The following is an 11,248-nucleotide window of genomic DNA, read 5'->3' on the forward strand; positions in this document are numbered from 1 at the left end:
GGTTGGTCGGATTCCTGGGAACGGATCGGGCGCAGATGCTGTTTATTGTGGGCTTTTTAACAGGCTCTTGTTCCATTCCAACTATTTATTGGTTTTAATGGGGTTTTTAGTATTTATATTGTTTTAATAATTTGGCTATTTAATAAGTTTTTTATGTGTTATTTTAAATTGTATTTATATGTTTGCTTTTAATTGCCTGTGAACCGCCCTGAGTCCTTAGGGAGATAGGGCGGTATATAAATCTGAAAAATAAATAAATAAATAAATAAATAAATTCAGTGGGGGGTTGCCTTGTTTTCAACGGGGGGCGTGGTGGGCGCAGGAGTTCCTAGGCCACGCCCACTTCAGGGCATCGGGAGCGTGCAGACAATAAAGACGGAAGAAACATTTATACAAGGGGGGGGGGAAGGACCTGGGGCCAATCCTCGACTTAAGCCCACAATTGAATCCAAAATATTCACTGCTTTCCTCCGTTTTAGGACCTTTCCTGCCTCAGTTGTTAAGTTGTTCAGTGAATCTGGCTTCCCGGTTGACTTTGCTTGGTGGAAGCCAGCTGGGAAGGTCACAAATGGGGATCACGTGACCCCGGAATAGTACAACCCTGGTAACAATGTCGGCTGGCGGCCCCCAGGGGAAGGGCCTTCTCTGGGGGGGCTCCTACTCTCTGGAATGAACTTCCCCCTGGTTTACGCCAAATACCTGACCTTCGGACCTTTCGCCGCGAATTGAAAACGCATTTATTCATTCGCGCCGGGCTGGCTTAAGATTTTCTTAAACTGCTTAAATTTTTTAAATTTTTAAATTTTATTTATGTTTTAAATTGGGTTTTTAGATTTTAAATATTTTAATGTTTCGGCCAATTCTATAATAAGTTTCTTAATTCAGTTTTTAATTGTACATTGTTTATGTTTTATCCTGGCTGTACACCACCCTGAGTCCTTCGGGAGAAGGGCGGTCTAGAAATCCAATAAATAATAATAAAATAATAATAAAAAGGACATGCCAGTTGCCAAGCCTCTGAATTTTGATTGCATGGCCGCGGGGATGCCCCCACAGGGATGTCCTGTGAAGAACAGTCATAAGTCACTTTTTTCAGTGTGGTTGTAACTTCAGTTGGTCACTAAACAAGTTGGTTGTAAGTAGAGGACTACCTCTTATTAATATGCTGCCCAACTCCCAGCAATGCCGGGCCATTTTTCTTGGATGCAGTTAGATGGCAATTCTTCTATCTACATGGAGAAAATGGAAGGTAGTCCTTGACTTACGACTGTTAACTTAGCTTTGTAATTCAGTCTGTTGTGTGAACGCAACCAAAGCAGATTTACAGATTCTACTTTCTGTGCATTTGGGATGAAGCTGTTGTGTTATAATAAAACTCTTTTTGGTGTGTCTGAGTTTAAATAAATGTTTGACATCAACAGAAGAAAATGTCCTGTTTCACAGCTGACACCCTCCCCCCCCACCCGCCAAAAAAAAGTGTGATGGCACTGATGACTCTGACATTAGGAGCTGCCCCCTCCCTTTATCACTGGGCCAGCCGTGATCCGCCTCTCCTCCTCCTGCTGCCCGCAGGGACCCTGGGTGAACTCACTCCCCCCCCCCCTTTGCAGGTAGATTTTATTTATTTATTTATTTGTCATAACAGTATACATAAGCATAAGCCTGAAGTATCTATACAACATATAAGTATATATATGAGTATAAGCATGTAATAACTATATAAATTGTATATAATGAAGGAAACAGTAGGACAGGAACGGTAGGCATGCTTGTGCTCTTATGCACGCCCCTTACGGACCACTTAGGAGATTCCTGGCAGGATTTTACAGGAAGAGCAGAGGGAATCTAGAGGCGGCCTCCTTGCTCTCCATTGGACTATTCCGTCCTTCTGCTGGAGGGCTGCCCTGCTCACTTGGCCCAAACTCCTTATCTGTGTCAAGTCCTCCCAAATCAACAGGAAGTGGGGAAGAGATAATTGCAGCTCCCTTCTGCTCCAGCTGAGCATGTGATTCAGAGGACAGGCTGGATCTGACGGCTCTCACCACCCATTCCCGCCTCACGAGGTGCCAATTTGGTGCCCAAAGCCACTGCTTCACAGAAGAACTATTTCTGGAGGACATGGACACCTCCCCCACCCCAGGATCTTAAACCCCACATGATATAGAGCAGGGGTGTGTGTGTCCAATTTTGGCAACTTTAACATTGTGGACTTCAACTCCCAGAATTCTGAGTTGACGTGCAGACAAATTGCCGAGTTGAGAAACGCAGCTGTGGATGCTGAAACGTCTGGCTAGAAATTGTATTGTTTTGCTTCTCATCCAAGAAGCCTCTTTGGTTCTAACTGGCCAGTGGGGAATGGAAGGATTTCATTTCCCACCAGTCAGTCAGAACTGAAGAAGCTTCAGTATTCAAAGGGAAAAGCCAAGGAAGTCCAGTTGCCTTTTGGAAAAAGCGTGGCCTGGACGATGGACAATCTCTCTAGAAGACAAGGAGGAACATGGGGCCAGAATCTACCTGATCCTCGACTTATGACCATAACTGAGCTCAAAATATCTGTTGTTCGGTGGGACATTTGCTAAGTGAGTTTTGCCCCATTTTACGACCTTTCTTGCCACAGTTGTTAAGTGAATTTGGCTTCCCCACATTGACTTTGCTTGTCAGAAGAGAAATTCATTGCATTAGGAACATAGAGATTTAAAGTATATAAGTATTTAACAACCATCGTGCAGTGTGGAAGAGCAGAAACCAGTTCTACAAGCAGGAATGCAGGGGAGTGAGGGGGGAAAGGGATGGTCATGATTTTTGAGAGAATGCTGAAAAAAGTAAGGCTGCAGGTGTTGATGGTGTAATGCAAAAATCTTAATATATGGATGTGGTTTGCCCAAGGAGCAGTTGTGCAACTTGTTTAACATGGGTGAAGCCACATCTGGGCACGACATCTGGAAAAACGCCAGTATCGCTCCCCTAATTGGAGGGAAAGGTGACAACAACCAAGGATGAGTTTGCTGAACAGGGTTGGTGGGCTGTTTGTCAGGCCTGAGGTTGGCACAAAATTGGGCCATCCATACAACGCCCAGCACAGCAGGAGGGACTTGGCAGGCTGGGAAATTGAGCCAAGAGGAGAAAGGATGTTTCCTAAGAAAAAAGGTGGCGTTTGGGGATGAAAAGGAAGACTTTGTTAAAGTATCAAAAAGCTAAGTATAATATTTACTAAACAGGTTTGTACACTACCCAGTTCTCCATCTCCCATCTACAGGAGAAACAGAATGGAATGGGATTTATTTGTAGGAAATAGATTATTTGCCTACTTTGGTATTAAAAAAAAAGAAATGGAATTTTAATATGCCAACAGAAGAGAATATTTGTACCTCAGGATTGAAATAAGGGGTCCTTGGTGCTCTCTGAGTTTGGTGGTTTTCTTGCAGATGTTTCGTGACCCAACTAGGTAACATCATCAGTGCTCGAAAGGAGGGAGGCTCGCTCTGTGTTTATATGCAGGTACTGGGAGACAACATTCTTTGTTGTCAAACAATCCAACGGTAAATAGGCTAATCAAGGAACCGTCAAGAAAGAAATCACACCACCATCAGCTGTGGCAGGGCAGGATGGTCTATATAAAGCAGGTGCAACCCACACACCCCCTTCCCTTCTAACACTGATGATGTTACCTATTTCAGTCATGAAATACCTCCCAAAAGAACAACCAAGTCCAGGAAGCATCAAGGACCTCACAATTTTAAAATGGGTAAATGCTGGTAGAAAGAGAATATCTGCTCCATGGCAAGGAATGATGGTGGGAAAAGATATTTTTAAGTGTGTGTGTGTGTGTGTTGTTTTTTTTTTTGAGTGACTAAACAAGAAGAGTCTAGAATTCGTGAGGGACATATGCATGTGGATCGAATGGAGCACCGAAATGGGGGGAAAAACACCTTGTGGGTACTTTGCCCCCATCAAGATAATGGCGGCCCATTTCATTTTATTGTTCTTCCATAAAAAAGGAAATAGAACAGAATAGAATAGAATTTTTTTATTGGCCAAGTGTGATTGGACACACAAGGAATTTGTCTTGGTGCGTATGCTCTCAGTGTACATAAAAGAAAAGATACGTTCATCAAAGTACAACATTTACAACACAAATGATGGTCAATATATCAATATAAATCATAAGAATACAAGCAACAAAGTTACAGTCATACAGTCATAAGTGGAAAGAGATGGGTGATGGGAATGATGAGAAGATTAATAGTAGTGCAGATTTAGTAAATAGTCTGACAGTGTTGAGGGAATTATTTGTTTAGCAGAGTGATGGCCTTCGGGGAAAAACTGTTCTTGTGTCTAGTTGTTCTGGTGTGCAGGGCTCTATAGCGTCGTTTTGAGGGTAGGAGTTGAAACAGTTTATGTCCAGGATGCGAGGGGTCTGTAAATATTTTCACGGCCCTCTTCTTGATTCGTGCAGTATACAGGTCCTCAATGGAAGGCAGGTTGGTAGCAATTATTTTTTCTGCAGTTCTAATGATCCTCTGAAGTCTGTGTCTTTCTTGCTGGGTTGCAGAACCGAAAGGGGTTCAGGGGAAGCATGGAAGGGAAGGCCGCCATGGCTGGCTGAAGACGATGGAGTCTGAGAAAGGCAAAGGGTGGAGACACTCGGGAGGAAAGGCAGCACCCCAACCTCTCTGGGGCCCTTGAGGGAGCCAGCAGGTTTTGCAAAGGCCCAGGGAAGGATTTACAGGGCTAAATTGGTCTCAATTAGCTTTAGTTGTGTTTCTCATGATTGTATCTTAATTAAAATGCAATTAAGGTAATGGATATAATTAATATAACTGATGGGGCTATTCTGCATTTTCAAAAGAATTCCCTTCTGCCAAATTAAAAAGTTGCAGTTTGATGGCAGGTTTTGGGAGCCTCCTGGGCACCGGCCACAGTAGGGCCTCCGCCTGCAACCAAAGCCTGGGGCTCCCCACCCCCAAGCCCGGGCAAAGCAGGACCCTGGCAGGAAGTCTTCCCAGGGTGCCAAGAACCGCCTGGCAGGGCAGGACAGGCCCCGGCAGCAAAGTTCACACCAGGCATTTCCCACGTCTGAGCAGATCTGGGTCCCGATGACCTCTGGGAAGCCCCTCCCTTTCCCACACAACAGCCTCCTCGACTTACAACAGTTCATCGGAAGTTAAATGACACTGAAAAAAAGTGACTTATGACTATTACAGCATCCCACTGGTCACATGATCAGAATTCAGACTTTTGGCAAAGGGGCTCACATTTATGACGGTCGCAGGGTCCTGTGATCACGTGACCCCTTTTTGCGACCTTCTGACAAGTAAAGTCAATGGGGAAGCTGGATTCACTTAACAACCAGATTACTAACTGAACAACTATAGTGGTTCACTTAACAGCGGTGCCAAGAAAATTTGTAAAATGGGGCAAAACTCACCTAACGACTGTCTCGCTTAACAATAGAAGCCTTGGGCTCAATTGTGATCGCAAGTTGAGGGCTACCCAGAGTGGAAGATCCCACGGCCCTCTGGATTCCCTGCCTCTGCAGCCATGGGAGTTGTAGTCCATCCCAGATGGAGGGCGGAGGAGAGGCAGCTCTCAGCCCAGATGCTTCCGGGCAGCCGCTCCTCATTCGCTCATCTCTTTGGCAGCCAAGAAGGAAGAGATGCGTGTGTTGTGTCTGGAGAGATGCTCGGCGTTCCTGTTTTGCCTGAGCAGGGACAATGTCTTGGAGAATTCCTACTTGGGAGGAAATCCAGCAGGAAGAGACAAGGGCCCTCTTCTCTCTCGCAGAGGGAAGAACCGATGGAGACGGAGCCTCTAACCAGCCCCTCCCCCGACTCCCTCCCCCCACCCCCCCACCCCCCCCCGGCCCCTGAACCAAGAGCAGCCCACATCCCCTCCTCAAATCTTATTAGGTAAGTCTGCAGGGTGGGAATGCAGAAGTTCCTTTCTAGCTCAAAGGACACCCGTGAAACAGCAGATGAATAATACAGAACGGTTGCAGGAATTGGGCATGTCTGGTCTAGTGGAAAGAAGACCTAGGAGCAACATGATAGCATCTACCAATATTTGAGGGGCTGCTACAGAGAAGAGGGGGTCAACTTATTTTCCAAAGCACCAGAAGGCAGGAGAAGCAGCAATGGATGGAAACCAATCAAGGGGAGAAGCAACCTGGAATTAAGGAGGAATTTCCTGACAGTGAGGACAATTAAGCAGTGGAAAGGCTTCCCTCCAGAAGTTGTGGCTGCTCCATCACTGGAGGTTTTCAGGATTGGACAGCCATTTGTCTGGAATGGTATAGAGCCTCCTGCTTGAGCAGGGGAATGGCTAGAAGACCTCCAAGGTCCCTCCCAATTCTGTGATTCTGTTCCAATTACAGATCACCAAAGGATCTCCAATGGAAAATAAAGTATGAAGTACAGATAAAGATCTTAATTAGTACAGATGCACAAAAATCCAACTGTGATATCAGGTTCCTTGTTAAATATTTCTCTATGTCTGAACAGGGTTTCTTGGCAATTTTAAAACATGTGGAGCTCAATTCCCAGAATTCCCTAGTCAGGATGGTCTATTACAGGTAGTCCTGAACTTATGTCCACGATGGGGACCAGGGTTTCTGTCACCAAGTAATGCTGTTGTTATTCTTTTTGCCCTGGTTATGCAAATCCTTCTTCCCCCAATGCTTGTTGGAAGCCAGCTGGGAAGGTCACAGATGACAATCGGATGACTGTGGAATGCTGCAACCACCATTCATGCATGCCGGCTGCAGAGAGAGAGAGAGAGAGAGAGAGAAAGAGGAAGAGGAGGAGGGAGACTATCAGACCCCACCATCTCGTACAGGTTGCCTCTCTTTGATGGAAAGGAAAGCCAGTGAAGAAGCTGCCAAGAGGACAATCAAGGTGACCCCCCCCCCATCCCCTCCCATCCCAGTGGCCACCCTGCATGCCGAAAGCAACGGGAGCCATATTGACCCGGGAGGTTTCTCTGCCTGGCACTGCAAGGGCTGCCTTCCAAGTGACCCTCCCCCCTCCCTGTTCTTTGCTGTATCTGTTCCCTTCAGCAGCACAAAAGCCCTCCAGAAGCCTGGCAGCCAGGCAGGTTTCTCTGAAAAGCCCCACAGTTTGCCCTCCCCCTCACTGAAAGACTCCCCCACGGAGTGTCCTCCGCCCCACACCCACCCCTTTCCCTGGGGAGGCCTTTCAAGGCTGGCATTCGCCTGCAAATGCCGCTGGTAGGCCTGGCCGAAAGTGTGAGCACTAAAGGCTTCTGTGGCCATGCCTCTGCCCCACCCCACCCACAGGAACAGCCCCCTCTCCCCCACCCAGATCTGGAGGGCTCCCTCCCTCCCAGCATCCAGGAAGGGGCTGAAGCAGAGCCGTTCCCAGGCCGCCTGGGTCTAGGATAGCATATTTAGGGCTGTATCCTCACTTCAGGGGTTTTCACTTGTGCATCACCAGGAGTCTGTTGGGAACAAAGGAGGATAAATAATTAAATTCAAAAGGAAGGAGGCAAGGAGCGGAAGGAGTCACATTGCAAGACAGAGACCCAGGCTAAGCTCCAGGGACCAAAGGAGACCATTTCCTGGGGAAAAACAAGGGTGCAAATACTAATCACCAGGATAAGCAGAAGATAGAAAGACTAGGGGTGACATGATAGCATCTTCCAGTATCTGAGGGGCTGCCATGAAGGAGTCAAGCTATTCTCCAAGGCCCCTGGAATTAAGGAAAAAATGTCCTGGCAATGAGAACAATCAACCAGTGGAATAGCTTGCCTCCAGAAGTTCTGGATGCTCCATCCCTCTGTGTGTGTGTGTGTTTGTGTGTTAGGAAGAGATTGGACAGCCATTTGTCTAGAATAGTAAAGTTTCCTGCTCAAGCAAGGGGTTGGACTAGAAGACCTCCAAGGTCCCTTCCAATTCTGTTATTCTGTTAGTTCAAAATACCAGGGGACATCCTATGGATCAAAATCCGCAGAAGAAAGGGAGTGAAGGAGGGCTGGGAACATAAAAACAAGAATATATTGGAAATGCGAGGACAGACCACCCAAGTGGGGGAGGGGCGCTTAGGAAGCCCCTGCAGAGCCTTGGACTGGTCAAAAGGAAGAAGCAGAGGGGAGGTAAAATGGAGAAACTCTCACGGAGACCTACCAGATGAGAAGCCGATGGCTGCACAAGGGAAGTTAGGCTGAAACCTGCAAGAGAAACCGGAGCCAGCCAAAGGGGTCTTTGGGGCTGGAGAAGGAAGGGGTGGAGGTCCTGCTTGGAGACGAGGAGGGCAAGGTGGCAGAGGTGGCAAGGGAAGCCAGAACTTTCTTGCCAAAAGGAAACCGCTCAAGCAGCTGCAAGCAGAGCAACCAAGATAAGAGGAGATGGGAGTGGGCACAGGTCTGCGCCTTGGAAAGCCCCTCCTGTCCGTTTTCTCTGGTGAGAAATTCAGGAGGACGGGCAAAGTGCCAGGTGAGTGGAGCAGGGCCAACACGGATCCTGGCCACGGGGAAGAGAGAGCCAGGCTAACCTCAGGCCGAGCAGCTTGACATCAACGCTGGTCAAGACTCTGCAGGAGACTAATTAGCGGTTGGCTTGTGCACATTTTGAAAAGAAAGACCGCCTGGCAGAAATTCCTAGAAATTGATCAACCAGGCCGGCCCGATCTTCCTTTTCTGACAGAGTGACCGGTTTAATTGATTGGGAGAAGGAACGAACAAAGCCAGCCTCGTCTTTAGCAAAGCACCTGACCGTGTCTCTTAGAAGATTCCCGCAGAGAAGGTGGCAGAAGCCAGGCCGGGCTGCCCTGCCAGCAGACGGAGCTGGAGCTGGTGAACAATCGCACCCCGTGACTGCCCATCCATGGCTCTGCATGCAGATGGAAGGAAGCCTGGCAGGGCTGTGCCCGAGGTCCTGTGCCACGCAGCGTGTTTGTGTGCAAATGGACTCCAAGAGAAAATGCTGCCTTCCGATTTTCAGGTGACAGATCTGCAGATCTCCCCAAGACTGGGGCACAACAAACTCTAAAAGGGTAATATTGAATTCAAGAGGAAGCTGGCAGGCAGGATCGCTGGGCAGAAACAGGCAAGATGAACAGAATGGAATGGAATGGGGAGAGGGGGAGGGAAGAGGAGAAGAAGAGGAGGAAAAAGAGGAGGCAGAATGCATGTGCTGCCTGGGGAATTCGGGGAGATGAGGTCCATAAGTCTTGAAGTTGCCAAGTTGGGAGAGCCCTGCCTTGTGCCAAAGACCATGCCAAGCCTGGCCAGCCTAGGCTGATGCCATGCTGGGGCCTGAAGAGGCCGAGGGCTCCGGTCCTGCTCCTGGGCAAGCCTTGGGCACCTCTGCGGCAAAGAGGCCAGACGGCTGGACGGAGAGGGAAGCCTGGGGCGGGGTCCGGAGAAAGGACCCCCTGCGGCCCCTGGCCAGGCTCCCTTCGCAGGGAGAAGCCAGAAGGGCCCCTTCGGGCCGGGGAGGCAGGTCGGGGGCTGGGCGTGGAAGGCCGGGAGCCCCTGGGCGAAGGTGGGCGGCCGAGGGAGAGCCGTCCCGAGACACCGGCGGGGCCAGCGGAGCAGCGGAGCCAGGCGGGGGGCGGCGGCTGCCGGAAGCCGTTCCCGCCTGGCGGGATTGTCTGCTGGGGCGTCGTGACGGGGGGCGCCGCCCGCCGTTGTGTAACTTCCAGCGCCCCCGGAGCTTCTGCTGCGGAGCGGAGCGGGGCAGCCCAGAGCCGGGGAGGGGCCTGGGGAAGGGGAGGACGCTGCTCCCCGCAAACGGGGCCTGGTTGCCAAGCGCCGTTGGTTACTAAGGTTACGGTATCTAGGGCGGCAGATGCCCCCCCCCGCCCCGGCGAACGTGCGGTCCTTGCAGCCGCCGGGGGGCTTCGTCCTTCCCGCCCCTGAACCAGGACGGGCTCTCAGGCCCCGATTCCCAGCAGGCGTTTCCCCCGAAATGGGTTTAGCGCTGGTGGGAGGTGAGCTCCAGGGAGGGTCCGGGCAGGGCGGCCGGATGCTCCCCAGGGGGAGGCCAAGGCGAGCTTCCCCCGGGACTGGGAGAGGGTCGGGCCCCTTCAGTCCTCAAGGATGCTGCTCCTGTCGCTCAATGGCTTCTGCTGGATCCCATCCCCCCCCACCTCCCCCAAGGAAACCCAGGGATGAGGAAGCAGGGTGGGAAAAAGTGTGGCTGAAGCACGAGCAGGTGTTGCAAGGGGGCAGGAGGCACACCTGGGCAGATGGTCCTCCCCCTTCAGCCCTCGGGCTCTTTGCAGGGGCCCCACAGCCTGGCTGGTTTTGGCAGGCAGCCATTCCGTCTGATTCTCCTACCTGAGCAGCAGCTGCCAGGTGAGTGGGAGGTGCTGTGATGCCATTCAGCATCTGCCCCACGCTGCAGCCACGTCTGACTTCGCACCTTAGTCCTACACTTGCTTGATACAGATTAAGGGCCTGCCAGCCCCCACACCACCCTCCCCCCCCCACAAGAGATCCCCATCTAGCTGGCCTGCCCCTGCAGGCACGGGCAGCAGTTTTGCCCCCCATCAAAGCCCTTTGGAGCTGCCCATCCAAAAAGAAGCCCTCCAGATGCCTCCTTCTGGGATTCCCAGGACCCCTTTCAAGGCAGGGAACTGGGGGGGGACTCTTTTCTGCAGCCTCACCCAGGACGTCTCCTGCCCCTCCTTGGAAAGGCCACATCCTGGAAGACCTAGTTATGGGCCTGCTGGACATCAAGCAGAGCCCGTTTGGTCTAGTGGTGAAGGCCCCAGACTAGAAAATAGGAGACCTAAGTCCCACCTCAGGCATAAAAGCCAGCTGGGTGTCTTCGGGCCAATTCCCCCCCCCTCCCCCCCCCAGTCAGCTCAACCCATCCCACAGGACTGTTGTTGCAGGAGAAATAGGAGGAGGGAGGTGTGTTGGGTATGTCTATGGAGATTCTCCATCATCCAGGTCATGGTCATCCAAAAGGTGCTTTTTTCAAGAGGCAACTGGACTTTCTGGTTTTTTCTTTGAAGACTTTGCTTCTCATCCGGGAAGCTTCTTCAGCTCTGAAGTCCAGCTGGATATGTTCATTGCCTTGAGTTACTTGTAAAAATAACAAAAGGCGGGACACAAATAATTAAACTGAGGAGGGAAACAGAGGCAGGACCAACAGGGGGCGTAAGTGTAAACCTGAGAAGCCCCGTCAGAAGGAAAGGAAGGGTCTGAGCTGCCAGTGGGAGAACCTGCTTGGCCTTTGGATGCTTCCTGCATGGAGGTCCTTGGCACAGGAAAGCTTTGATGT

The sequence above is a fragment of the Ahaetulla prasina genome, chromosome 2, assembly GCF_028640845.1.
Source record: "Ahaetulla prasina isolate Xishuangbanna chromosome 2, ASM2864084v1, whole genome shotgun sequence".
Taxonomy (NCBI): Eukaryota; Metazoa; Chordata; class Lepidosauria; order Squamata; family Colubridae; genus Ahaetulla; species Ahaetulla prasina.